Source organism: Parasteatoda tepidariorum, chromosome 3 (assembly GCF_982258835.1).
Source record: "Parasteatoda tepidariorum strain Cologne lab strain chromosome 3, Ptep-v5.0, whole genome shotgun sequence".
Classification (NCBI taxonomy): Eukaryota; Metazoa; Arthropoda; class Arachnida; order Araneae; family Theridiidae; genus Parasteatoda; species Parasteatoda tepidariorum.
Window position 1 is genome coordinate 20,251,876 of NC_141757.1, and position 20,481 is coordinate 20,272,356.

Consider the following 20,481-nt stretch of genomic DNA (forward strand, 5'->3'; position numbering starts at 1 on the left):
AATTGACACAATTTCTATTAAAAATCTTCTCAACAATTCCTGAAATACCATAAAACTTCTTCAAACCTCTCATTGAAAGATAAAAATAAAATGTTTTTATAATAATGCAGATTTAAAAACTTATTGTCAAATTCGAAAAAAACTTCTTCCGTCGAGCCGGAGTCGAACCAGCGACCTATGGATTTCTACGAGATCGCTTCTACAGTCCACCGCTCTGCCAACTGAGCTATCGACGGATGCTACAACGTTCGATCAAAACATTCATACGATCCTTACATTTTCGAGAAGAGATTATATTGTTTTGTTATATAATTGACACAATTTCTATTAAAAACTTCTCAACAATTCCTGAAATACCATAGAACTTCTTCAAACCTCTCATTGAAAGATAAAAATAAAATGTTTTTGAAATAATGCAGATTTAAAAACTTATTGTCAAATTCGAAAAAAACTTCTTCCGTCGAGCCGGAGTCGAACCAGCGACCTATGGATTTCTACGAGATCACTTCTACAGTCCACCGCTCTGCCAACTGAGCTATCGACAGATGCTACAACGTTCGATCAAAACTTTCATAAGATTCTTTCATTTTCGAGAAGAGATTATATTGTTTTGTTCTATAATTGACACAATTTCTATTAAAAAATTTCTCAACAATTCCTGAAATACCATAGAACTTCTTCAAACCTCTCATTGAAAGATAAAAATAAAATGTTTTTAAAATAATGCAGATTTAAAATCTTATTGTCAAGTTAAAAAAAAAACTTATTCCGTCGAGCCGGAGTCGAACCAGCGACCTATGGATTTCTACGAGATCGCTTCTACAGTCCACCGCTCTGCCAACTGAGCTATCGACGGATGCTACAACGTTCGATCAAAACATTCATACGATCCTTACATTTTCGAGAAGAGATTATATTGTTTTGTTCTATAATTGACACAATTTCTATTGAAAAACTTCTCAACAATTCCTGAAATACCATAAAACTTCTTCAAACTTCTCATTGAAAGATAAAAATAAAATGTTTTTATAATAATGCAGATTTAAAAACTTATTGTCAAATTCGAAAAAAACTTCTTCCGTCGAGCCGGAGTCGAACCAGCGACCTATGGATTTCTACGAGATCGCTTCTACAGTCCACCGCTCTGCCAACTGAGCTATCGACGGATGCTACAACGTTCGATCAAAACATTCATACGATCCTTACATTTTCGAGAAGAGATTATATTGTTTTGTTCTATAATTGACACAATTTCTATTAAAAACTTCTCAACAATTCCTGAAATACCATAGAACTTCTTCAAACCTCTCATTGAAAGATAAAAATAAAATGTTTTTAAAATAATGCAGATTTAAAATCTTATTGTCAAGTTGAAAAAAACTTCTTCCGTCGAGCCGGAGTCGAACCAGCGACCTATGGATTTCTACGAGATCACTTCTACAATCCACCGCTCTGCCAACTGAGCTATCGACGGATGCTACAACGTTCGATCAAAACATTCATACGATCCTTTCATTTTCGAGAAAAGATTATATTGTTTTGTTCTATAATTGACACAATTTCTATTAAAAACTTCTCAACAATTCCTGAAATACCATAGAACTTCTTCAAACCTCTCATTGAAAGATAAAAATAAAATGTTTTTAAAATAATGCAGATTTAAAAACTTATTGTCAAATTCGAAAAAAACTTATTCCGTCGAGCCGGAGTCGAACCAGCGACCTATGGATTTCTACGAGATCGCTTCCACAGTCCACCGCTCTGCCAACTGAGCTATCGACGGATGCTACAACGTTCGATCAAAACATTCATACGATCCTTACATTTTCGAGAAGAGATTATATTGTTTTGTTCTATAATTGACACAATTTCTATTAAAAAACTTCTCAAGAATTCCTGAAATACCATAAAACTTCTTCAAACCTCTCATTGAAAGATAAAAATAAAATGTTTTTAAAATAATGCAGATTTAAAAACTTATTGTCAAATTCGAAAAAAGCTTCTTCCGTCGAGCCGGAGTCGAACCAGCGACCTATGGATTTCTACAAGATCACTTCTACAGTCCACCGCTCTGCCAACTGAGCTATCGACGGATGCTACAACGTTCGATCAAAACATTCATACGATCCTTACATTTTCGAGAAGAGATTATATTGTTTTGTTCTATAATTGACACAATTTCTATTAAAAACTTCTCAACAATTCCTGAAATACCATAGAACTTCTTCAAACCTCTCATTGAAAGATAAAAATAAAATGTTTTTAAAATAATGCAGATTTAAAATCTTATTGTCAAGTTGAAAAAAACTTCTTCCGTCGAGCCGGAGTCGAACCAGCGACCTATGGATTTCTACGAGATCACTTCTACAATCCACCGCTCTGCCAACTGAGCTATCGACGGATGCTACAACGTTCGATCAAAACATTCATACGATCCTTTCATTTTCGAGAAAAGATTATATTGTTTTGTTCTATAATTGACACAATTTCTATTAAAAACTTCTCAACAATTCCTGAAATACCATAGAACTTCTTCAAACCTCTCATTGAAAGATAAAAATAAAATGTTTTTAAAATAATGCAGATTTAAAAACTTATTGTCAAATTCGAAAAAAACTTATTCCGTCGAGCCGGAGTCGAACCAGCGACCTATGGATTTCTACGAGATCGCTTCTACAGTCCACCGCTCTGCCAACTGAGCTATCGACGGATGCTACAACGTTCGATCAAAACATTCATACGATCCTTACATTTTCGAGAAGAGATTATATTGTTTTGTTCTATAATTGACACAATTTCTATTAAAAAACTTCTCAAGAATTCCTGAAATACCATAAAACTTCTTCAAACCTCTCATTGAAAGATAAAAATAAAATGTTTTTAAAATAATGCAGATTTAAAAACTTATTGTCAAATTCGAAAAAAGCTTCTTCCGTCGAGCCGGAGTCGAACCAGCGACCTATGGATTTCTACAAGATCACTTCTACAGTCCACCGCTCTGCCAACTGAGCTATCGACGGATGCTACAACGTTCGATCAAAACATTCATACGATCCTTACATTTTCGAGAAGAGATTATATTGTTTTGTTCTATAATTGACACAATTTCTATTAAAAAATTTCTCAACAATTCCTGAAATACCATAGAACTTCTTCAAACCTCTCATTGAAAGATAAAAATAAAATGTTTTTAAAATAATGCAGATTTAAAATCTTATTGTCAAGTTGAAAAAAACTTCTTCCGTCGAGCCGGAGTCGAACCAGCGACCTATGGATTTCTACGAGATCGCTACTACAGTCCACCGCTCTGCCAACTGAGCTATCGACGGATGCTACAACCTTCGATCAAAACATTCATACGATCCTTACATTTTCGAGAAGAGATTATATTGTTTTGTTCTATAATTGACACAATTTCTATTAAAAACTTCTCAACAATTCCTGAAATACCATAGAACTTCTTCAAACATCTCATTGAAAGATAAAAATAAAATGTTTTTAAAATAATGCAGATTTAAAAACTTATTGTCAAATTCGAAAAAAACTTCTTCCGTCGAGCCGGAGTCGAACCAGCGACCTATGGATTTCTACGAGATCACTTCTACAGTCCACCGCTCTGCCAACTGAGCTATCGACAGATGCTACAACGTTCGATCAAAACATTCATAAGATCCTTTCATTTTCGAGAAGAGATTATATTGTTTTGTTCTATAATTGACCCAATTTCAATTAAAAAATTTCTCAACAATTCCTGAAATACCATAGAACTTCTTCAAACCTCTCATTGAAAGATAAAAATAAAATGTTTTTAAAATAATGCAGATTTAAAATCTTATTGTCAAGTTGAAAAAAACTTCTTCCGTCGAGCCGGAGTCGAACCAGCGACCTATGGATTTCTACGAGATCACTTCTACAGTCCACCGCTCTGCCAACTGAGCTATCGACGGATGCTACAACGTTCGATCAAAACATTCATACGATCCTTTCATTTTCGAAAAAAGATTATATTCTTTTGTTCTATAATTGACACAATTTCTATTAAAAACTTCTCAACAATTCCTGAAATACCATAGAACTTCTTCAAACCTCTCATTGAAAGATAAAAATAAAATGTTTTTAAAATAATGCAGATTTAAAATCTTATTGTCAAGTTCAAAAAAAACTTATTCCGTCGAGCCGGAGTCGAACCAGCGACCTATGGATTTCTACGAGATCACTTATACAGTCCACCGCTCTGCCAACTGAGCTATCGACGGATGCTACAACGTTCGATCAAAACATTCATAAGATCCTTTCATTTTCGAGAAGAGATTATATTGTTTTGTTCCATAATTGGCACAATTTCTATTAAAAACTTCTCAACAATTCCTGAAATACCATAGAACTTCTTCAAACCTCTCATTGAAAGATAAAAATAAAATGTTTTTATAATAATGCAGATTTAAAATCTTATTGTCAAGTTCAAAAAAAACTTCTTCCGTCGAGCCGGAGTCGAACCAGCGACCTATGGATTTCTACGAGATCACTTCTACAGTCCACCGCTCTGCCAACTGAGCTATCGACGGATGCTACAACGTTCGATCAAAACATTCATACGATCCTTACATTTTCGAGAAGAGATTATATTGTTTTGTTCTATAATTGACACAATTTCTATTAAAAAACTTCTCAACAATTCCTGAAATACCATAAAACTTCTTCAAACCTCTCATTGAAAGATAAAAATAAAATGTTTTTATAATAATGCAGATTTAAAAACTTATTGTCAAATTCGAAAAAAACTTCTTCCGTCGAGCCGGAGTCGAACCAGCGACCTATGGATTTCTACGAGATCGCTTCTACAGTCCACCGCTCTGCCAACTGAGCTATCGACGGATGCTACAACGTTCGATCAAAACATTCATACGATCCTTACATTTTCGAGAAGAGATTATATTGTTTTGTTCTATAATTGACACAATTTCTATTAAAAACTTCTCAACAATTCCTGAAATACCATAGAACTTCTTCAAACCTCTCATTGAAAGATAAAAATAAAATGTTTTTGAAATAATGCAGATTTAAAAACTTATTGTCAAATTCGAAAAAAACTTCTTCCGTCGAGCCGGAGTCGAACCAGCGACCTATGGATTTCTACGAGATCACTTCTACAGTCCACCGCTCTGCCAACTGAGCTATCGACAGATGCTACAACGTTCGATCAAAACATTCATAAGATTCTTTCATTTTCGAGAAGAGATTATATTGTTTTGTTCTATAATTGACACAATTTCTATTAAAAAATTTCTCAACAATTCCTGAAATACCATAGAACTTCTTCAAACCTCTCATTGAAAGATAAAAATAAAATGTTTTTAAAATAATGCAGATTTAAAATCTTATTGTCAAGTTAAAAAAAAAACTTATTCCGTCGAGCCGGAGTCGAACCAGCGACCTATGGATTTCTACGAGATCGCTTCTACAGTCCACCGCTCTGCCAACTGAGCTATCGACGGATGCTACAACGTTCGATCAAAACATTCATACGATCCTTACATTTTCGAGAAGAGATTATATTGTTTTGTTCTATAATTGACACAATTTCTATTGAAAAACTTCTCAACAATTCCTGAAATACCATAAAACTTCTTCAAACTTCTCATTGAAAGATAAAAATAAAATGTTTTTATAATAATGCAGATTTAAAAACTTATTGTCAAATTCGAAAAAAACTTCTTCCGTCGAGCCGGAGTCGAACCAGCGACCTATGGATTTCTACGAGATCGCTTCTACAGTCCACCGCTCTGCCAACTGAGCTATCGACGGATGCTACAACGTTCGATCAAAACATTCATACGATCCTTACATTTTCGAGAAGAGATTATATTGTTTTGTTCTATAATTGACACAATTTCTATTAAAAACTTCTCAACAATTCCTGAAATACCATAGAACTTCTTCAAACCTCTCATTGAAAGATAAAAATAAAATGTTTTTAAAATAATGCAGATTTAAAATCTTATTGTCAAGTTGAAAAAAACTTCTTCCGTCGAGCCGGAGTCGAACCAGCGACCTATGGATTTCTACGAGATCACTTCTACAATCCACCGCTCTGCCAACTGAGCTATCGACGGATGCTACAACGTTCGATCAAAACATTCATACGATCCTTTCATTTTCGAGAAAAGATTATATTGTTTTGTTCTATAATTGACACAATTTCTATTAAAAACTTCTCAACAATTCCTATAATACCATAGAACTTCTTCAAACCTCTCATTGAAAGATAAAAATAAAATGTTTTTAAAATAATGCAGATTTAAAAACTTATTGTCAAATTCGAAAAAAACTTATTCCGTCGAGCCGGAGTCGAACCAGCGACCTATGGATTTCTACGAGATCGCTTCTACAGTCCACCGCTCTGCCAACTGAGCTATCGACGGATGCTACAACGTTCGATCAAAACATTCATACGATCCTTACATTTTCGGGAAGAGATTATATTGTTTTGTTCTATAATTGACACAATTTCTATTAAAAAACTTCTCAAGAATTCCTGAAATACCATAAAACTTCTTCAAACCTCTCATTGAAAGATAATCATAAAATGTTTTTAAAATAATGCAGATTTAAAAACTTATTGTCAAATTCGAAAAAAACTTCTTCCGTCGAGCCGGAGTCGAACCAGCGACCTATGGATTTCTACGAGATCACTTCTACAGTCCACCGCTCTGCCAACTGAGCTATCGACGGATGCTACAACATTCGATCAAAACATTCATACGAACCTTTCATTTTCGAGAAGAGATTATATTGTTTTGTTCTATAATTGACACAATTTCTATTAAAAACTTCTCAACAATTCCTGAAATACCATAGAACTTCTTCAAACCTCTCATTGAAAGATAAAAATAAAATGTTTTTAAAATAATGCAGATTTAAAATCTTATTGTCAAGTTAAAAAAAAAACTTATTCCGTCGAGCCGGAGTCGAACCAGCGACCTATGGATTTCTACGAGATCACTTCTACAGTCCACCGCTCTGCCAACTGCGCTATCGACGGATGCTACAACGTTCGATCAAAACATTCATACGATCCTTACATTTTCGAGAAGAGATTATATTGTTTTGTTCTATAATTGACACAATTTCTATTAAAAAACTTCTCAACAATTCCTGAAATACCATAAAACTTCTTCAAACCTCTCATTGAAAGATAAAAATAAAATGTTTTTATAATAATGCAGATTTAAAAACTTATTGTCAAATTCGAAAAAAACTTCTTCCGTCGAGCCGGAGTCGAACCAGCGACCTATGGATTTCTACGAGATCGCTTCTACAGTCCACCGCTCTGCCAACTGAGCTATCGACGGATGCTACAACGTTCGATCAAAACATTCATACGATCCTTACATTTTCGAGAAGAGATTATATTGTTTTGTTCTATAATTGACACAATTTCTATTAAAAACTTCTCAACAATTCCTGAAATACCATAGAACTTCTTCAAACCTCTCATTGAAAGATAAAAATAAAATGTTTTTGAAATAATGCAGATTTAAAAACTTATTGTCAAATTCGAAAAAAACTTCTTCCGTCGAGCCGGAGTCGAACCAGCGACCTATGGATTTCTACGAGATAACTTCTATAGTCCACCGCTCTGCCAACTGAGCTATCGACAGATGCTACAACGTTCGATCAAAACATTCATAAGATTCTTTCATTTTCGAGAAGAGATTATATTGTTTTGTTCTATAATTGACACAATTTCTATTAAAAAATTTCTCAACAATTCCTGAAATACCATAGAACTTCTTCAAACCTCTCATTGACAGATAAAAATAAAATGTTTTTATAATAATGCAGATTTAAAATCTTATTGTCAAGTTCAAAAAAAACTTCTTCCGTCGAGCCGGAGTCGAACCAGCGACCTATGGATTTCTACGAGATCACTTCTACAGTCCACCGCTCTGCCAACTGAGCTATCGACGGATGCTACAACGTTCGATCAAAACATTCATACGATCCTTACATTTTCGAGAAGAGATTATATTGTTTTGTTCTATAATTGACACAATTTCTATTAAAAAACTTCTCAACAATTCCTGAAATACCATAAAACTTCTTCAAACCTCTCATTGAAAGATAAAAATAAAATGTTTTTATAATAATGCAGATTTAAAAACTTATTGTCAAATTCGAAAAAAACTTCTTCCGTCGAGCCGGAGTCGAACCAGCGACCTATGGATTTCTACGAGATCGCTTCTACAGTCCACCGCTCTGCCAACTGAGCTATCGACGGATGCTACAACGTTCGATCAAAACATTCATACGATCCTTACATTTTCGAGAAGAGATTATATTGTTTTGTTCTATAATTGACACAATTTCTATTAAAAACTTCTCAACAATTCCTGAAATACCATAGAACTTCTTCAAACCTCTCATTGAAAGATAAAAATAAAATGTTTTTGAAATAATGCAGATTTAAAAACTTATTGTCAAATTCGAAAAAAACTTCTTCCGTCGAGCCGGAGTCGAACCAGCGACCTATGGATTTCTACGAGATCACTTCTACAGTCCACCGCTCTGCCAACTGAGCTATCGACGGATGCTACAACGTTCGATCAAAACATTCATACGATCCTTACATTTTCGAGAAGAGATTATATTGTTTTGTTCTATAATTGACACAATTTCTATTAAAAAACTTCTCAACAATTCCTGAAATACCATAAAACTTCTTCAAACCTCTCATTGAAAGATAAAAATAAAATGTTTTTATAATAATGCAGATTTAAAAACTTATTGTCAAATTCGAAAAAAACTTCTTCCGTCGAGCCGGAGTCGAACCAGCGACCTATGGATTTCTACGAGATCGCTTCTACAGTCCACCGCTCTGCCAACTGAGCTATCGACGGATGCTACAACGTTCGATCAAAACATTCATACGATCCTTACATTTTCGAGAAGAGATTATATTGTTTTGTTCTATAATTGACACAATTTCTATTAAAAACTTCTCAACAATTCCTGAAATACCATAGAACTTCTTCAAACCTCTCATTGAAAGATAAAAATAAAATGTTTTTGAAATAATGCAGATTTAAAAACTTATTGTCAAATTCGAAAAAAACTTCTTCCGTCGAGCCGGAGTCGAACCAGCGACCTATGGATTTCTACGAGATCACTTCTACAGTCCACCGCTCTGCCAACTGAGCTATCGACAGATGCTACAACGTTCGATCAAAACATTCATAAGATTCTTTCATTTTCGAGAAGAGATTATATTGTTTTGTTCTATAATTGACACAATTTCTATTAAAAAATTTCTCAACAATTCCTGAAATACCATAGAACTTCTTCAAACCTCTCATTGAAAGATAAAAATAAAATGTTTTTAAAATAATGCAGATTTAAAATCTTATTGTCAAGTTAAAAAAAAAACTTATTCCGTCGAGCCGGAGTCGAACCAGCGACCTATGGATTTCTACGAGATCGCTTCTACAGTCCACCGCTCTGCCAACTGAGCTATCGACGGATGCTACAACGTTCGATCAAAACATTCATACGATCCTTACATTTTCGAGAAGAGATTATATTGTTTTGTTCTATAATTGACACAATTTCTATTGAAAAACTTCTCAACAATTCCTGAAATACCATAAAACTTCTTCAAACTTCTCATTGAAAGATAAAAATAAAATGTTTTTATAATAATGCAGATTTAAAAACTTATTGTCAAATTCGAAAAAAACTTCTTCCGTCGAGCCGGAGACGAACCAGCGACCTATGGATTTCTACGAGATCGCTTCTACAGTCCACCGCTCTGCCAACTGAGCTATCGACGGATGCTACAACGTTCGATCAAAACATTCATACGATCCTTACATTTTCGAGAAGAGATTATATTGTTTTGTTCTATAATTGACACAATTTCTATTAAAAACTTCTCAACAATTCCTGAAATACCATAGAACTTCTTCAAACCTCTCATTGAAAGATAAAAATAAAATGTTTTTAAAATAATGCAGATTTAAAATCTTATTGTCAAGTTGAAAAAAACTTCTTCCGTCGAGCCGGAGTCGAACCAGCGACCTATGGATTTCTACGAGATCACTTCTACAATCCACCGCTCTGCCAACTGAGCTATCGACGGATGCTACAACGTTCGATCAAAACATTCATACGATCCTTTCATTTTCGAGAAAAGATTATATTGTTTTGTTCTATAATTGACACAATTTCTATTAAAAACTTCTCAACAATTCCTATAATACCATAGAACTTCTTCAAACCTCTCATTGAAAGATAAAAATAAAATGTTTTTAAAATAATGCAGATTTAAAAACTTATTGTCAAATTCGAAAAAAACTTATTCCGTCGAGCCGGAGTCGAACCAGCGACCTATGGATTTCTACGAGATCGCTTCTACAGTCCACCGCTCTGCCAACTGAGCTATCGACGGATGCTACAACGTTCGATCAAAACATTCATACGATCCTTACATTTTCGGGAAGAGATTATATTGTTTTGTTCTATAATTGACACAATTTCTATTAAAAAACTTCTCAAGAATTCCTGAAATACCATAAAACTTCTTCAAACCTCTCATTGAAAGATAATCATAAAATGTTTTTAAAATAATGCAGATTTAAAAACTTATTGTCAAATTCGAAAAAAACTTCTTCCGTCGAGCCGGAGTCGAACCAGCGACCTATGGATTTCTACGAGATCACTTCTACAGTCCACCGCTCTGCCAACTGAGCTATCGACGGATGCTACAACGTTCGATCAAAACATTCATACGAACCTTTCATTTTCGAGAAGAGATTATATTGTTTTGTTCTATAATTGACACAATTTCTATTAAAAACTTCTCAACAATTCCTGAAATACCATAGAACTTCTTCAAACCTCTCATTGAAAGATAAAAATAAAATGTTTTTAAAATAATGCAGATTTAAAATCTTATTGTCAAGTTAAAAAAAAAACTTATTCCGTCGAGCCGGAGTCGAACCAGCGACCTATGGATTTCTACGAGATCACTTCTACAGTCCACCGCTCTGCCAACTGCGCTATCGACGGATGCTACAACGTTCGATCAAAACATTCATACGATCCTTACATTTTCGAGAAGAGATTATATTGTTTTGTTCTATAATTGACACAATTTCTATTAAAAAACTTCTCAACAATTCCTGAAATACCATAAAACTTCTTCAAACCTCTCATTGAAAGATAAAAATAAAATGTTTTTATAATAATGCAGATTTAAAAACTTATTGTCAAATTCGAAAAAAACTTCTTCCGTCGAGCCGGAGTCGAACCAGCGACCTATGGATTTCTACGAGATCGCTTCTACAGTCCACCGCTCTGCCAACTGAGCTATCGACGGATGCTACAACGTTCGATCAAAACATTCATACGATCCTTACATTTTCGAGAAGAGATTATATTGTTTTGTTCTATAATTGACACAATTTCTATTAAAAACTTCTCAACAATTCCTGAAATACCATAGAACTTCTTCAAACCTCTCATTGAAAGATAAAAATAAAATGTTTTTGAAATAATGCAGATTTAAAAACTTATTGTCAAATTCGAAAAAAACTTCTTCCGTCGAGCCGGAGTCGAACCAGCGACCTATGGATTTCTACGAGATCACTTCTATAGTCCACCGCTCTGCCAACTGAGCTATCGACAGATGCTACAACGTTCGATCAAAACATTCATAAGATTCTTTCATTTTCGAGAAGAGATTATATTGTTTTGTTCTATAATTGACACAATTTCTATTAAAAAATTTCTCAACAATTCCTGAAATACCATAGAACTTCTTCAAACCTCTCATTGACAGATAAAAATAAAATGTTTTTAAAATAATGCAGATTTAAAAACTTATTGTCAAATTCGAAAAAAACTTATTCCGTCGAGCCGGAGTCGAACCAGCGACCTATGGATTTCTACGAGATCGCTTCTACAGTCCACCGCTCTGCCAACTGAGCTATCGACGGATGCTACAACGTTCGATCAAAACATTCATACGATCCTTACATTTTCGAGAAGAGATTATATTGTTTTGTTCTATAATTGACACAATTTCTATTAAAAAACTTCTCAAGAATTCCTGAAATACCATAAAACTTCTTCAAACCTCTCATTGAAAGATAAAAATAAAATGTTTTTAAAATAATGCAGATTTAAAAACTTATTGTCAAATTCGAAAAAAGCTTCATCCGTCGAGCCGGAGTCGAACCAGCGACCTATGGATTTCTACGAGATCACTTCTACAGTCCACCGCTCTGCCAACTGAGCTATCGACGGATGCTACAACGTTCGATCAAAACATTCATACGATCCTTACATTTTCGAGAAGAGATTATATTGTTTTGTTCTATAATTGACACAATTTCTATTAAAAAATTTCTCAACAATTCCTGAAATACCATAGAACTTCTTCAAACCTCTCATTGAAAGATAAAAATAAAATGTTTTTAAAATAATGCAGATTTAAAATCTTATTGTCAAGTTGAAAAAAACTTCTTCCGTCGAGCCGGAGTCGAACCAGCGACCTATGGATTTCTACGAGATCGCTACTACAGTCCACCGCTCTGCCAACTGAGCTATCGACGGATGCTACAACCTTCGATCAAAACATTCATACGATCCTTACATTTTCGAGAAGAGATTATATTGTTTTGTTCTATAATTGACACAATTTCTATTAAAAACTTCTCAACAATTCCTGAAATACCATAGAACTTCTTCAAACATCTCATTGAAAGATAAAAATAAAATGTTTTTAAAATAATGCAGATTTAAAAACTTATTGTCAAATTCGAAAAAAACTTCTTCCGTCGAGCCGGAGTCGAACCAGCGACCTATGGATTTCTACGAGATCACTTCTACAGTCCACCGCTCTGCCAACTGAGCTATCGACAGATGCTACAACGTTCGATCAAAACATTCATAAGATCCTTTCATTTTCGAGAAGAGATTATATTGTTTTGTTCTATAATTGACCCAATTTCAATTAAAAAATTTCTCAACAATTCCTGAAATACCATAGAACTTCTTCAAACCTCTCATTGAAAGATAAAAATAAAATGTTTTTAAAATAATGCAGATTTAAAATCTTATTGTCAAGTTGAAAAAAACTTCTTCCGTCGAGCCGGAGTCGAACCAGCGACCTATGGATTTCTACGAGATCACTTCTACAGTCCACCGCTCTGCCAACTGAGCTATCGACGGATGCTACAACGTTCGATCAAAACATTCATACGATCCTTTCATTTTCGAAAAAAGATTATATTCTTTTGTTCTATAATTGACACAATTTCTATTAAAAACTTCTCAACAATTCCTGAAATACCATAGAACTTCTTCAAACCTCTCATTGAAAGATAAAAATAAAATGTTTTTAAAATAATGCAGATTTAAAATCTTATTGTCAAGTTCAAAAAAAACTTATTCCGTCGAGCCGGAGTCGAACCAGCGACCTATGGATTTCTACGAGATCACTTATACAGTCCACCGCTCTGCCAACTGAGCTATCGACGGATGCTACAACGTTCGATCAAAACATTCATAAGATCCTTTCATTTTCGAGAAGAGATTATATTGTTTTGTTCTATAATTGGCACAATTTCTATTAAAAACTTCTCAACAATTCCTGAAATACCATAGAACTTCTTCAAACCTCTCATTGAAAGATAAAAATAAAATGTTTTTATAATAATGCAGATTTAAAATCTTATTGTCAAGTTCAAAAAAAACTTCTTCCGTCGAGCCGGAGTCGAACCAGTGACCTATGGATTTCTACGAGATCACTTCTACAGTCCACCGCTCTGCCAACTGAGCTATCGACGGATGCTACAACGTTCGATCAAAACATTCATACGAACCTTTCATTTTCGAGAAGAGATTATATTGTTTTGTTCTATAATTGACACAATTTCTATTAAAAACTTCTCAACAATTCCTGAAATACCATAGAACTTCTTCAAACCTCTCATTGAAAGATAAAAATAAAATGTTTTTAAAATAATGCAGATTTAAAATCTTATTGTCAAGTTAAAAAAAAAACTTATTCCGTCGAGCCGGAGTCGAACCAGCGACCTATGGATTTCTACGAGATCACTTCTACAGTCCACCGCTCTGCCAACTGCGCTACCGACGGATGCTACAACGTTCGATCAAAACATTCATACGATCCTTACATTTTCGAGAAGAGATTATATTGTTTTGTTCTATAATTGACACAATTTCTATTAAAAAACTTCTCAACAATTCCTGAAATACCATAAAACTTCTTCAAACCTCTCATTGAAAGATAAAAATAAAATGTTTTTATAATAATGCAGATTTAAAAACTTATTGTCAAATTCGAAAAAAACTTCTTCCGTCGAGCCGGAGTCGAACCAGCGACCTATGGATTTCTACGAGATCGCTTCTACAGTCCACCGCTCTGCCAACTGAGCTATCGACGGATGCTACAACGTTCGATCAAAACATTCATACGATCCTTACATTTTCGAGAAGAGATTATATTGTTTTGTTCTATAATTGACACAATTTCTATTAAAAACTTCTCAACAATTCCTGAAATACCATAGAACTTCTTCAAACCTCTCATTGAAAGATAAAAATAAAATGTTTTTGAAATAATGCAGATTTAAAAACTTATTGTCAAATTCGAAAAAAACTTCTTCCGTCGAGCCGGAGTCGAACCAGCGACCTATGGATTTCTACGAGATCACTTCTACAGTCCACCGCTCTGCCAACTGAGCTATCGACAGATGCTACAACGTTCGATCAAAACATTCATAAGATTCTTTCATTTTCGAGAAGAGATTATATTGTTTTGTTCTATAATTGACACAATTTCTATTAAAAAATTTCTCAACAATTCCTGAAATACCATAGAACTTCTTCAAACCTCTCATTGAAAGATAAAAATAAAATGTTTTTAAAATAATGCAGATTTAAAAACTTATTGTCAAATTCGAAAAAAACTTATTCCGTCGAGCCGGAGTCGAACCAGCGACCTATGGATTTCTACGAGATCGCTTCTACAGTCCACCGCTCTGCCAACTGAGCTATCGACGGATGCTACAACGTTCGATCAAAACATTCATACGATCCTTACATTTTCGAGAAGAGATTATATTGTTTTGTTCTATAATTGACACAATTTCTATTAAAAAACTTCTCAAGAATTCCTGAAATACCATAAAACTTCTTCAAACCTCTCATTGAAAGATAAAAATAAAATGTTTTTAAAATAATGCAGATTTAAAAACTTATTGTCAAATTCGAAAAAAGCTTCTTCCGTCGAGCCGGAGTCGAACCAGCGACCTATGGATTTCTACGAGATCACTTCTACAGTCCACCGCTCTGCCAACTGAGCTATCGACGGATAGTACAACGTTCGATCAAAACATTCATACGATCCTTACATTTTCGAGAAGAGATTATATTGTTTTGTTCTATAATTGACACAATTTCTATTAAAAAATTTCTCAACAATTCCTGAAATACCATAGAACTTCTTCAAACCTCTCATTGAAAGATAAAAATAAAATGTTTTTAAAATAATGCAGATTTAAAATCTTATTGTCAAGTTGAAAAAAACTTCTTCCGTCGAGCCGGAGTCGAACCAGCGACCTATGGATTTCTACGAGATCGCTACTACAGTCCACCGCTCTGCCAACTGAGCTATCGACGGATGCTACAACCTTCGATCAAAACATTCATACGATCCTTACATTTTCGAGAAGAGATTATATTGTTTTGTTCTATAATTGACACAATTTCTATTAAAAACTTCTTAACAATTCCTGAAATACCATAGAACTTCTTCAAACATCTCATTGGAAGATAAAAATAAAATGTTTTTAAAATAATGCAGATTTAAAAACTTATTGTCAAATTCGAAAAAAACTTCTTCCGTCGAGCCGGAGTCGAACCAGCGACCTATGGATTTCTACGAGATCACTTCTACAGTCCACCGCTCTGCCAACTGAGCTATCGACAGATGCTACAACGTTCGATCAAAACATTCATAAGATCCTTTCATTTTCGAGAAGAGATTATATTGTTTTGTTCTATAATTGACCCAATTTCAATTAAAAAATTTCTCAACAATTCCTGAAATACCATAGAACTTCTTCAAACCTCTCATTGAAAGATAAAAATAAAATGTTTTTAAAATAATGCAGATTTAAAATCTTATTGTCAAGTTGAAAAAAACTTCTTCCGTCGAGCCGGAGTCGAACCAGCGACCTATGGATTTCTACGAGATCACTTCTACAGTCCACCGCTCTGCCAACTGAGCTATCGACGGATGCTACAACGTTCGATCAAAACATTCATACGATCCTTTCATTTTCGAAAAAAGATTATATTCTTTTGTTCTATAATTGACACAATTTCTATTAAAAACTTCTCAACAATTCCTGAAATACCATAGAACTTCTTCAAACCTCTCATTGAAAGATAAAAATAAAATGTTTTTAAAATAATGCAGATTTAAAATCTTATTGTCAAGTTCAAAAAAAACTTATTCCGTCGAGCCGGAGTCGAACCAGCGACCTATGGATTTCTACGAGATCACTTATACAGTCCACCGCTCTGCCAACTGAGCTATCGACGGATGCTACAACGTTCGATCAAAACATTCATAAGATCCTTTCATTTTCGAGAAGAGATTATATTGTTTTGTTCTATAATTGGCACAATTTCTATTAAAAACTTCTCAACAATTCCTGAAATACCATAGAACTTCTTCAAACCTCTCATTGAAAGATAAAAATAAAATGTTTTTATAATAATGCAGATTTAAAATCTTATTGTCAAGTTCAAAAAAAACTTCTTCCGTCGAGCCGGAGTCGAACCAGCGACCTATGGATTTCTACGAGATCACTTCTACAGTCCACCGCTCTGCCAACTGAGCTATCGACGGATGCTACAACGTTCGATCAAAACATTCATACGATCCTTACATTTTCGAGAAGAGATTATATTGTTTTGTTCTATAATTGACACAATTTCTATTAAAAAACTTCTCAACAATTCCTGAAATACCATAAAACTTCTTCAAACCTCTCATTGAAAGATAAAAATAAAATGTTTTTATAATAATGCAGATTTAAAAACTTATTGTCAAATTCGAAAAAAACTTCTTCCGTCGAGCCGGAGTCGAACCAGCGACCTATGGATTTCTACGAGATCGCTTCTACAGTCCACCGCTCTGCCAACTGAGCTATCGACGGATGCTACAACGTTCGATCAAAACATTCATACGATCCTTACATTTTCGAGAAGAGATTATATTGTTTTGTTCTATAATTGACACAATTTCTATTAAAAACTTCTCAACAATTCCTGAAATACCATAGAACTTCTTCAAACCTCTCATTGAAAGATAAAAATAAAATGTTTTTGAAATAATGCAGATTTAAAAACTTATTGTCAAATTCGAAAAAAACTTCTTCCGTCGAGCCGGAGTCGAACCAGCGACCTATGGATTTCTACGAGATCACTTCTACAGTCCACCGCTCTGCCAACTGAACTATCGACAGATGCTACAACGTTCGATCAAAACATTCATAAGATTCTTTCATTTTCGAGAAGAGATTATATTGTTTTGTTCTATAATTGACACAATTTCTATTAAAAAATTTCTCAACAATTCCTGAAATACCATAGAACTTCTTCAAACCTCTCATTGAAAGATAAAAATAAAATGTTTTTAAAATAATGCAGATTTAAAATCTTATTGTCAAGTTAAAAAAAAAACTTATTCCGTCGAGCCGGAGTCGAACCAGCGACCTATGGATTTCTACGAGATCGCTTCTACAGTCCACCGCTCTGCCAACTGAGCTATCGACGGATGCTACAACGTTCGATCAAAACATTCATACGATCCTTACATTTTCGAGAAGAGATTATATTGTTTTGTTCTATAATTGACACAATTTCTATTGAAAAACTTCTCAACAATTCCTGAAATACCATAAAACTTCTTCAAACTTCTCATTGAAAGATAAAAATAAAATGTTTTTATAATAATGCAGATTTAAAAACTTATTGTCAAATTCGAAAAAAACTTCTTCCGTCGAGCCGGAGTCGAACCAGCGACCTATGGATTTCTACGAGATCGCTTCTACAGTCCACCGCTCTGCCAACTGAGCTATCGACGGATGCTACAACGTTCGATCAAAACATTCATACGATCCTTACATTTTCGAGAAGAGATTATATTGTTTTGTTCTATAATTGACACAATTTCTATTAAAAACTTCTCAACAATTCCTGAAATACCATAGAACTTCTTCAAACCTCTCATTGAAAGATAAAAATAAAATGTTTTTAAAATAATGCAGATTTAAAATCTTATTGTCAAGTTGAAAAAAACTTCTTCCGTCGAGCCGGAGTCGAACCAGCGACCTATGGATTTCTACGAGATCACTTCTACAATCCACCGCTCTGCCAACTGAGCTATCGACGGATGCTACAACGTTCGATCAAAACATTCATACGATCCTTTCATTTTCGAGAAAAGATTATATTGTTTTGTTCTATAATTGACACAATTTCTATTAAAAACTTCTCAACAATTCCTATAATACCATAGAACTTCTTCAAACCTCTCATTGAAAGATAAAAATAAAATGTTTTTAAAATAATGCAGATTTAAAAACTTATTGTCAAATTCGAAAAAAACTTATTCCGTCGAGCCGGAGTCGAACCAGCGACCTATGGATTTCTACGAGATCGCTTCTACAGTCCACCGCTCTGCCAACTGAGCTATCGACGGATGCTACAACGTTCGATCAAAACATTCATACGATCCTTACATTTTCGGGAAGAGATTATATTGTTTTGTTCTATAATTGACACAATTTCTATTAAAAAACTTCTCAAGAATTCCTGAAATACCATAAAACTTCTTCAAACCTCTCATTGAAAGATAATCATAAAATGTTTTTAAAATAATGCAGATTTAAAAACTTATTGTCAAATTCGAAAAAAACTTCTTCCGTCGAGCCGGAGTCGAACCAGCGACCTATGGATTTCTACGAGATCACTTCTACAGTCCACCGCTCTGCCAACTGAGCTATCGACGGATGCTACAACGTTCGATCAAAACATTCATACGAACCTTTCATTTTCGAGAAGAGATTATATTGTTTTGTTCTATAATTGACACAATTTCTATTAAAAACTTCTCAACAATTCCTGAAATACCATAGAACTTCTTCAAACCTCTCATTGAAAGATAAAAATAAAATGTTTTTAAAATAATGCAGATTTAAAATCTTATTGTCAAGTTAAAAAAAAAACTTATTCCGTCGAGCCGGAGTCGAACCAGCGACCTATGGATTTCTACGAGATCACTTCTACAGTCCACCGCTCTGCCAACTGCGCTATCGACGGATGCTACAACGTTCGATCAAAACATTCATACGATCCTTACATTTTCGAGAAGAGATTATATTGTTTTGTTCTATAATTGACACAATTTCTATTAAAAAACTTCTCAACAATTCCTGAAATACCATAAAACTTCTTCAAACCTCTCATTGAAAGATAAAAATAAAATGTTTTTATAATAATGCAGATTTAAAAACTTATTGTCAAATTCGAAAAAAACTTCTTCCGTCGAGCCGGAGTCGAACCAGCGACCTATGGATTTCTACGAGATCGCTTCTACAGTCCACCGCTCTGCCAACTGAGCTATCGACGGATGCTACAACGTTCGATCAAAACATTCATACGATCCTTACATTTTCGAGAAGAGATTATATTGTTTTGTTCTATAATTGACACAATTTCTATTAAAAACTTCTCAACAATTCCTGAAATACCATAGAACTTCTTCAAACCTCTCATTGAAAGATAAAAATAAAATGTTTTTGAAATAATGCAGATTTAAAAACTTATTGTCAAATTCGAAAAAAACTTCTTCCGTCGAGCCGGAGTCGAACCAGCGACCTATGGATTTCTACGAGATCACTTCTACAGTCCACCGCTCTGCCAACTGAGCTATCGACAGATGCTACAACGTTCGATCAAAACATTCATAAGATTCTTTCATTTTCGAGAAGAGATTATATTGTTTTGTTCTATAATTGACACAATTTCTATTAAAAAATTTCTCAACAATTCCTGAAATACCATAGAACTTCTTCAAACCTCTCATTGAAAGATAAAAATAAAATGTTTTTAAAATAATGCAGATTTAAAATCTTATTGTCAAGTTAAAAAAAAAACTTATTCCGTCGAGCCGGAGTCGAACCAGCGACCTATGGATTTCTACGAGATCGCTTCTACAGTCCACCGCTCTGCCAACTGAGCTATCGACGGATGCTACAACGTTCGATCAAAACATTCATACGATCCTTACATTTTCGAGAAGAGATTATATTGTTTTGTTCTATAATTGACACAATTTCTATTGAAAAACTTCTCAACAATTCCTGAAATACCATAAAA

The 20,481-nt window shown here is 34.2% G+C and overlaps 43 non-coding genes across 43 annotated transcripts; all 43 read right to left on the bottom strand.

Moving 5' to 3' along the window:
- Positions 1-147: 147 nt before the first annotated feature.
- On the bottom strand, positions 148-236 carry TRNAY-GUA (transfer RNA tyrosine (anticodon GUA)). Its single transcript is given in 2 exon segments — positions 148-183; positions 200-236. It is a non-coding gene; the product is annotated as a tRNA-Tyr (tRNA).
- A 531-nt stretch (positions 237-767) lies between these two features.
- Positions 768-856, bottom strand: TRNAY-GUA (transfer RNA tyrosine (anticodon GUA)). The gene is given in 2 exon segments: positions 768-803; positions 820-856. It is a non-coding gene; the product is annotated as a tRNA-Tyr (tRNA).
- A 221-nt stretch (positions 857-1,077) lies between these two features.
- On the bottom strand, positions 1,078-1,166 carry TRNAY-GUA (transfer RNA tyrosine (anticodon GUA)). The gene is given in 2 exon segments: positions 1,078-1,113; positions 1,130-1,166. It is a non-coding gene; the product is annotated as a tRNA-Tyr (tRNA).
- Positions 1,167-1,694: 528 nt separating this feature from the next.
- TRNAH-GUG (transfer RNA histidin (anticodon GUG)) lies at positions 1,695-1,783 on the bottom strand. The gene is given in 2 exon segments: positions 1,695-1,730; positions 1,747-1,783. It is a non-coding gene; the product is annotated as a tRNA-His (tRNA).
- A 221-nt stretch (positions 1,784-2,004) lies between these two features.
- Positions 2,005-2,093, bottom strand: TRNAY-GUA (transfer RNA tyrosine (anticodon GUA)). The gene is given in 2 exon segments: positions 2,005-2,040; positions 2,057-2,093. It is a non-coding gene; the product is annotated as a tRNA-Tyr (tRNA).
- A 528-nt stretch (positions 2,094-2,621) lies between these two features.
- TRNAY-GUA (transfer RNA tyrosine (anticodon GUA)) lies at positions 2,622-2,710 on the bottom strand. Its single transcript is given in 2 exon segments — positions 2,622-2,657; positions 2,674-2,710. It is a non-coding gene; the product is annotated as a tRNA-Tyr (tRNA).
- A 221-nt stretch (positions 2,711-2,931) lies between these two features.
- TRNAY-GUA (transfer RNA tyrosine (anticodon GUA)) lies at positions 2,932-3,020 on the bottom strand. The gene is given in 2 exon segments: positions 2,932-2,967; positions 2,984-3,020. It is a non-coding gene; the product is annotated as a tRNA-Tyr (tRNA).
- A 220-nt stretch (positions 3,021-3,240) lies between these two features.
- Positions 3,241-3,329, bottom strand: TRNAY-GUA (transfer RNA tyrosine (anticodon GUA)). The gene is given in 2 exon segments: positions 3,241-3,276; positions 3,293-3,329. It is a non-coding gene; the product is annotated as a tRNA-Tyr (tRNA).
- A 529-nt stretch (positions 3,330-3,858) lies between these two features.
- Positions 3,859-3,947, bottom strand: TRNAY-GUA (transfer RNA tyrosine (anticodon GUA)). The gene is given in 2 exon segments: positions 3,859-3,894; positions 3,911-3,947. It is a non-coding gene; the product is annotated as a tRNA-Tyr (tRNA).
- A 529-nt stretch (positions 3,948-4,476) lies between these two features.
- TRNAY-GUA (transfer RNA tyrosine (anticodon GUA)) lies at positions 4,477-4,565 on the bottom strand. Its single transcript is given in 2 exon segments — positions 4,477-4,512; positions 4,529-4,565. It is a non-coding gene; the product is annotated as a tRNA-Tyr (tRNA).
- A 221-nt stretch (positions 4,566-4,786) lies between these two features.
- Positions 4,787-4,875, bottom strand: TRNAY-GUA (transfer RNA tyrosine (anticodon GUA)). The gene is given in 2 exon segments: positions 4,787-4,822; positions 4,839-4,875. It is a non-coding gene; the product is annotated as a tRNA-Tyr (tRNA).
- Positions 4,876-5,406: 531 nt separating this feature from the next.
- Positions 5,407-5,495, bottom strand: TRNAY-GUA (transfer RNA tyrosine (anticodon GUA)). Its single transcript is given in 2 exon segments — positions 5,407-5,442; positions 5,459-5,495. It is a non-coding gene; the product is annotated as a tRNA-Tyr (tRNA).
- Positions 5,496-5,716: 221 nt separating this feature from the next.
- On the bottom strand, positions 5,717-5,805 carry TRNAY-GUA (transfer RNA tyrosine (anticodon GUA)). The gene is given in 2 exon segments: positions 5,717-5,752; positions 5,769-5,805. It is a non-coding gene; the product is annotated as a tRNA-Tyr (tRNA).
- Positions 5,806-6,333: 528 nt separating this feature from the next.
- Positions 6,334-6,422, bottom strand: TRNAY-GUA (transfer RNA tyrosine (anticodon GUA)). The gene is given in 2 exon segments: positions 6,334-6,369; positions 6,386-6,422. It is a non-coding gene; the product is annotated as a tRNA-Tyr (tRNA).
- Positions 6,423-6,643: 221 nt separating this feature from the next.
- Positions 6,644-6,732, bottom strand: TRNAY-GUA (transfer RNA tyrosine (anticodon GUA)). The gene is given in 2 exon segments: positions 6,644-6,679; positions 6,696-6,732. It is a non-coding gene; the product is annotated as a tRNA-Tyr (tRNA).
- Positions 6,733-7,263: 531 nt separating this feature from the next.
- TRNAY-GUA (transfer RNA tyrosine (anticodon GUA)) lies at positions 7,264-7,352 on the bottom strand. Its single transcript is given in 2 exon segments — positions 7,264-7,299; positions 7,316-7,352. It is a non-coding gene; the product is annotated as a tRNA-Tyr (tRNA).
- Positions 7,353-7,572: 220 nt separating this feature from the next.
- TRNAY-AUA (transfer RNA tyrosine (anticodon AUA)) lies at positions 7,573-7,661 on the bottom strand. Its single transcript is given in 2 exon segments — positions 7,573-7,608; positions 7,625-7,661. It is a non-coding gene; the product is annotated as a tRNA-Tyr (tRNA).
- A 221-nt stretch (positions 7,662-7,882) lies between these two features.
- On the bottom strand, positions 7,883-7,971 carry TRNAY-GUA (transfer RNA tyrosine (anticodon GUA)). The gene is given in 2 exon segments: positions 7,883-7,918; positions 7,935-7,971. It is a non-coding gene; the product is annotated as a tRNA-Tyr (tRNA).
- Positions 7,972-8,192: 221 nt separating this feature from the next.
- Positions 8,193-8,281, bottom strand: TRNAY-GUA (transfer RNA tyrosine (anticodon GUA)). Its single transcript is given in 2 exon segments — positions 8,193-8,228; positions 8,245-8,281. It is a non-coding gene; the product is annotated as a tRNA-Tyr (tRNA).
- Positions 8,282-8,501: 220 nt separating this feature from the next.
- Positions 8,502-8,590, bottom strand: TRNAY-GUA (transfer RNA tyrosine (anticodon GUA)). The gene is given in 2 exon segments: positions 8,502-8,537; positions 8,554-8,590. It is a non-coding gene; the product is annotated as a tRNA-Tyr (tRNA).
- A 221-nt stretch (positions 8,591-8,811) lies between these two features.
- TRNAY-GUA (transfer RNA tyrosine (anticodon GUA)) lies at positions 8,812-8,900 on the bottom strand. Its single transcript is given in 2 exon segments — positions 8,812-8,847; positions 8,864-8,900. It is a non-coding gene; the product is annotated as a tRNA-Tyr (tRNA).
- A 531-nt stretch (positions 8,901-9,431) lies between these two features.
- On the bottom strand, positions 9,432-9,520 carry TRNAY-GUA (transfer RNA tyrosine (anticodon GUA)). Its single transcript is given in 2 exon segments — positions 9,432-9,467; positions 9,484-9,520. It is a non-coding gene; the product is annotated as a tRNA-Tyr (tRNA).
- An 838-nt stretch (positions 9,521-10,358) lies between these two features.
- TRNAY-GUA (transfer RNA tyrosine (anticodon GUA)) lies at positions 10,359-10,447 on the bottom strand. Its single transcript is given in 2 exon segments — positions 10,359-10,394; positions 10,411-10,447. It is a non-coding gene; the product is annotated as a tRNA-Tyr (tRNA).
- Positions 10,448-10,668: 221 nt separating this feature from the next.
- TRNAY-GUA (transfer RNA tyrosine (anticodon GUA)) lies at positions 10,669-10,757 on the bottom strand. Its single transcript is given in 2 exon segments — positions 10,669-10,704; positions 10,721-10,757. It is a non-coding gene; the product is annotated as a tRNA-Tyr (tRNA).
- Positions 10,758-11,288: 531 nt separating this feature from the next.
- TRNAY-GUA (transfer RNA tyrosine (anticodon GUA)) lies at positions 11,289-11,377 on the bottom strand. Its single transcript is given in 2 exon segments — positions 11,289-11,324; positions 11,341-11,377. It is a non-coding gene; the product is annotated as a tRNA-Tyr (tRNA).
- A 220-nt stretch (positions 11,378-11,597) lies between these two features.
- Positions 11,598-11,686, bottom strand: TRNAY-AUA (transfer RNA tyrosine (anticodon AUA)). Its single transcript is given in 2 exon segments — positions 11,598-11,633; positions 11,650-11,686. It is a non-coding gene; the product is annotated as a tRNA-Tyr (tRNA).
- A 221-nt stretch (positions 11,687-11,907) lies between these two features.
- TRNAY-GUA (transfer RNA tyrosine (anticodon GUA)) lies at positions 11,908-11,996 on the bottom strand. Its single transcript is given in 2 exon segments — positions 11,908-11,943; positions 11,960-11,996. It is a non-coding gene; the product is annotated as a tRNA-Tyr (tRNA).
- A 221-nt stretch (positions 11,997-12,217) lies between these two features.
- On the bottom strand, positions 12,218-12,306 carry TRNAY-GUA (transfer RNA tyrosine (anticodon GUA)). Its single transcript is given in 2 exon segments — positions 12,218-12,253; positions 12,270-12,306. It is a non-coding gene; the product is annotated as a tRNA-Tyr (tRNA).
- Positions 12,307-12,526: 220 nt separating this feature from the next.
- TRNAY-GUA (transfer RNA tyrosine (anticodon GUA)) lies at positions 12,527-12,615 on the bottom strand. The gene is given in 2 exon segments: positions 12,527-12,562; positions 12,579-12,615. It is a non-coding gene; the product is annotated as a tRNA-Tyr (tRNA).
- Positions 12,616-13,144: 529 nt separating this feature from the next.
- Positions 13,145-13,233, bottom strand: TRNAY-GUA (transfer RNA tyrosine (anticodon GUA)). Its single transcript is given in 2 exon segments — positions 13,145-13,180; positions 13,197-13,233. It is a non-coding gene; the product is annotated as a tRNA-Tyr (tRNA).
- A 1,149-nt stretch (positions 13,234-14,382) lies between these two features.
- TRNAY-GUA (transfer RNA tyrosine (anticodon GUA)) lies at positions 14,383-14,471 on the bottom strand. Its single transcript is given in 2 exon segments — positions 14,383-14,418; positions 14,435-14,471. It is a non-coding gene; the product is annotated as a tRNA-Tyr (tRNA).
- A 530-nt stretch (positions 14,472-15,001) lies between these two features.
- Positions 15,002-15,090, bottom strand: TRNAY-GUA (transfer RNA tyrosine (anticodon GUA)). Its single transcript is given in 2 exon segments — positions 15,002-15,037; positions 15,054-15,090. It is a non-coding gene; the product is annotated as a tRNA-Tyr (tRNA).
- Positions 15,091-15,311: 221 nt separating this feature from the next.
- Positions 15,312-15,400, bottom strand: TRNAY-GUA (transfer RNA tyrosine (anticodon GUA)). Its single transcript is given in 2 exon segments — positions 15,312-15,347; positions 15,364-15,400. It is a non-coding gene; the product is annotated as a tRNA-Tyr (tRNA).
- Positions 15,401-15,620: 220 nt separating this feature from the next.
- TRNAY-GUA (transfer RNA tyrosine (anticodon GUA)) lies at positions 15,621-15,709 on the bottom strand. The gene is given in 2 exon segments: positions 15,621-15,656; positions 15,673-15,709. It is a non-coding gene; the product is annotated as a tRNA-Tyr (tRNA).
- Positions 15,710-16,238: 529 nt separating this feature from the next.
- TRNAY-GUA (transfer RNA tyrosine (anticodon GUA)) lies at positions 16,239-16,327 on the bottom strand. The gene is given in 2 exon segments: positions 16,239-16,274; positions 16,291-16,327. It is a non-coding gene; the product is annotated as a tRNA-Tyr (tRNA).
- A 529-nt stretch (positions 16,328-16,856) lies between these two features.
- TRNAY-GUA (transfer RNA tyrosine (anticodon GUA)) lies at positions 16,857-16,945 on the bottom strand. Its single transcript is given in 2 exon segments — positions 16,857-16,892; positions 16,909-16,945. It is a non-coding gene; the product is annotated as a tRNA-Tyr (tRNA).
- A 221-nt stretch (positions 16,946-17,166) lies between these two features.
- Positions 17,167-17,255, bottom strand: TRNAY-GUA (transfer RNA tyrosine (anticodon GUA)). Its single transcript is given in 2 exon segments — positions 17,167-17,202; positions 17,219-17,255. It is a non-coding gene; the product is annotated as a tRNA-Tyr (tRNA).
- A 531-nt stretch (positions 17,256-17,786) lies between these two features.
- On the bottom strand, positions 17,787-17,875 carry TRNAY-GUA (transfer RNA tyrosine (anticodon GUA)). The gene is given in 2 exon segments: positions 17,787-17,822; positions 17,839-17,875. It is a non-coding gene; the product is annotated as a tRNA-Tyr (tRNA).
- A 221-nt stretch (positions 17,876-18,096) lies between these two features.
- On the bottom strand, positions 18,097-18,185 carry TRNAY-GUA (transfer RNA tyrosine (anticodon GUA)). Its single transcript is given in 2 exon segments — positions 18,097-18,132; positions 18,149-18,185. It is a non-coding gene; the product is annotated as a tRNA-Tyr (tRNA).
- Positions 18,186-18,713: 528 nt separating this feature from the next.
- Positions 18,714-18,802, bottom strand: TRNAY-GUA (transfer RNA tyrosine (anticodon GUA)). The gene is given in 2 exon segments: positions 18,714-18,749; positions 18,766-18,802. It is a non-coding gene; the product is annotated as a tRNA-Tyr (tRNA).
- A 221-nt stretch (positions 18,803-19,023) lies between these two features.
- TRNAY-GUA (transfer RNA tyrosine (anticodon GUA)) lies at positions 19,024-19,112 on the bottom strand. Its single transcript is given in 2 exon segments — positions 19,024-19,059; positions 19,076-19,112. It is a non-coding gene; the product is annotated as a tRNA-Tyr (tRNA).
- Positions 19,113-19,643: 531 nt separating this feature from the next.
- TRNAY-GUA (transfer RNA tyrosine (anticodon GUA)) lies at positions 19,644-19,732 on the bottom strand. The gene is given in 2 exon segments: positions 19,644-19,679; positions 19,696-19,732. It is a non-coding gene; the product is annotated as a tRNA-Tyr (tRNA).
- Positions 19,733-20,263: 531 nt separating this feature from the next.
- TRNAY-GUA (transfer RNA tyrosine (anticodon GUA)) lies at positions 20,264-20,352 on the bottom strand. Its single transcript is given in 2 exon segments — positions 20,264-20,299; positions 20,316-20,352. It is a non-coding gene; the product is annotated as a tRNA-Tyr (tRNA).
- Between the last annotated feature and the right edge of the window lie 129 nt (positions 20,353-20,481).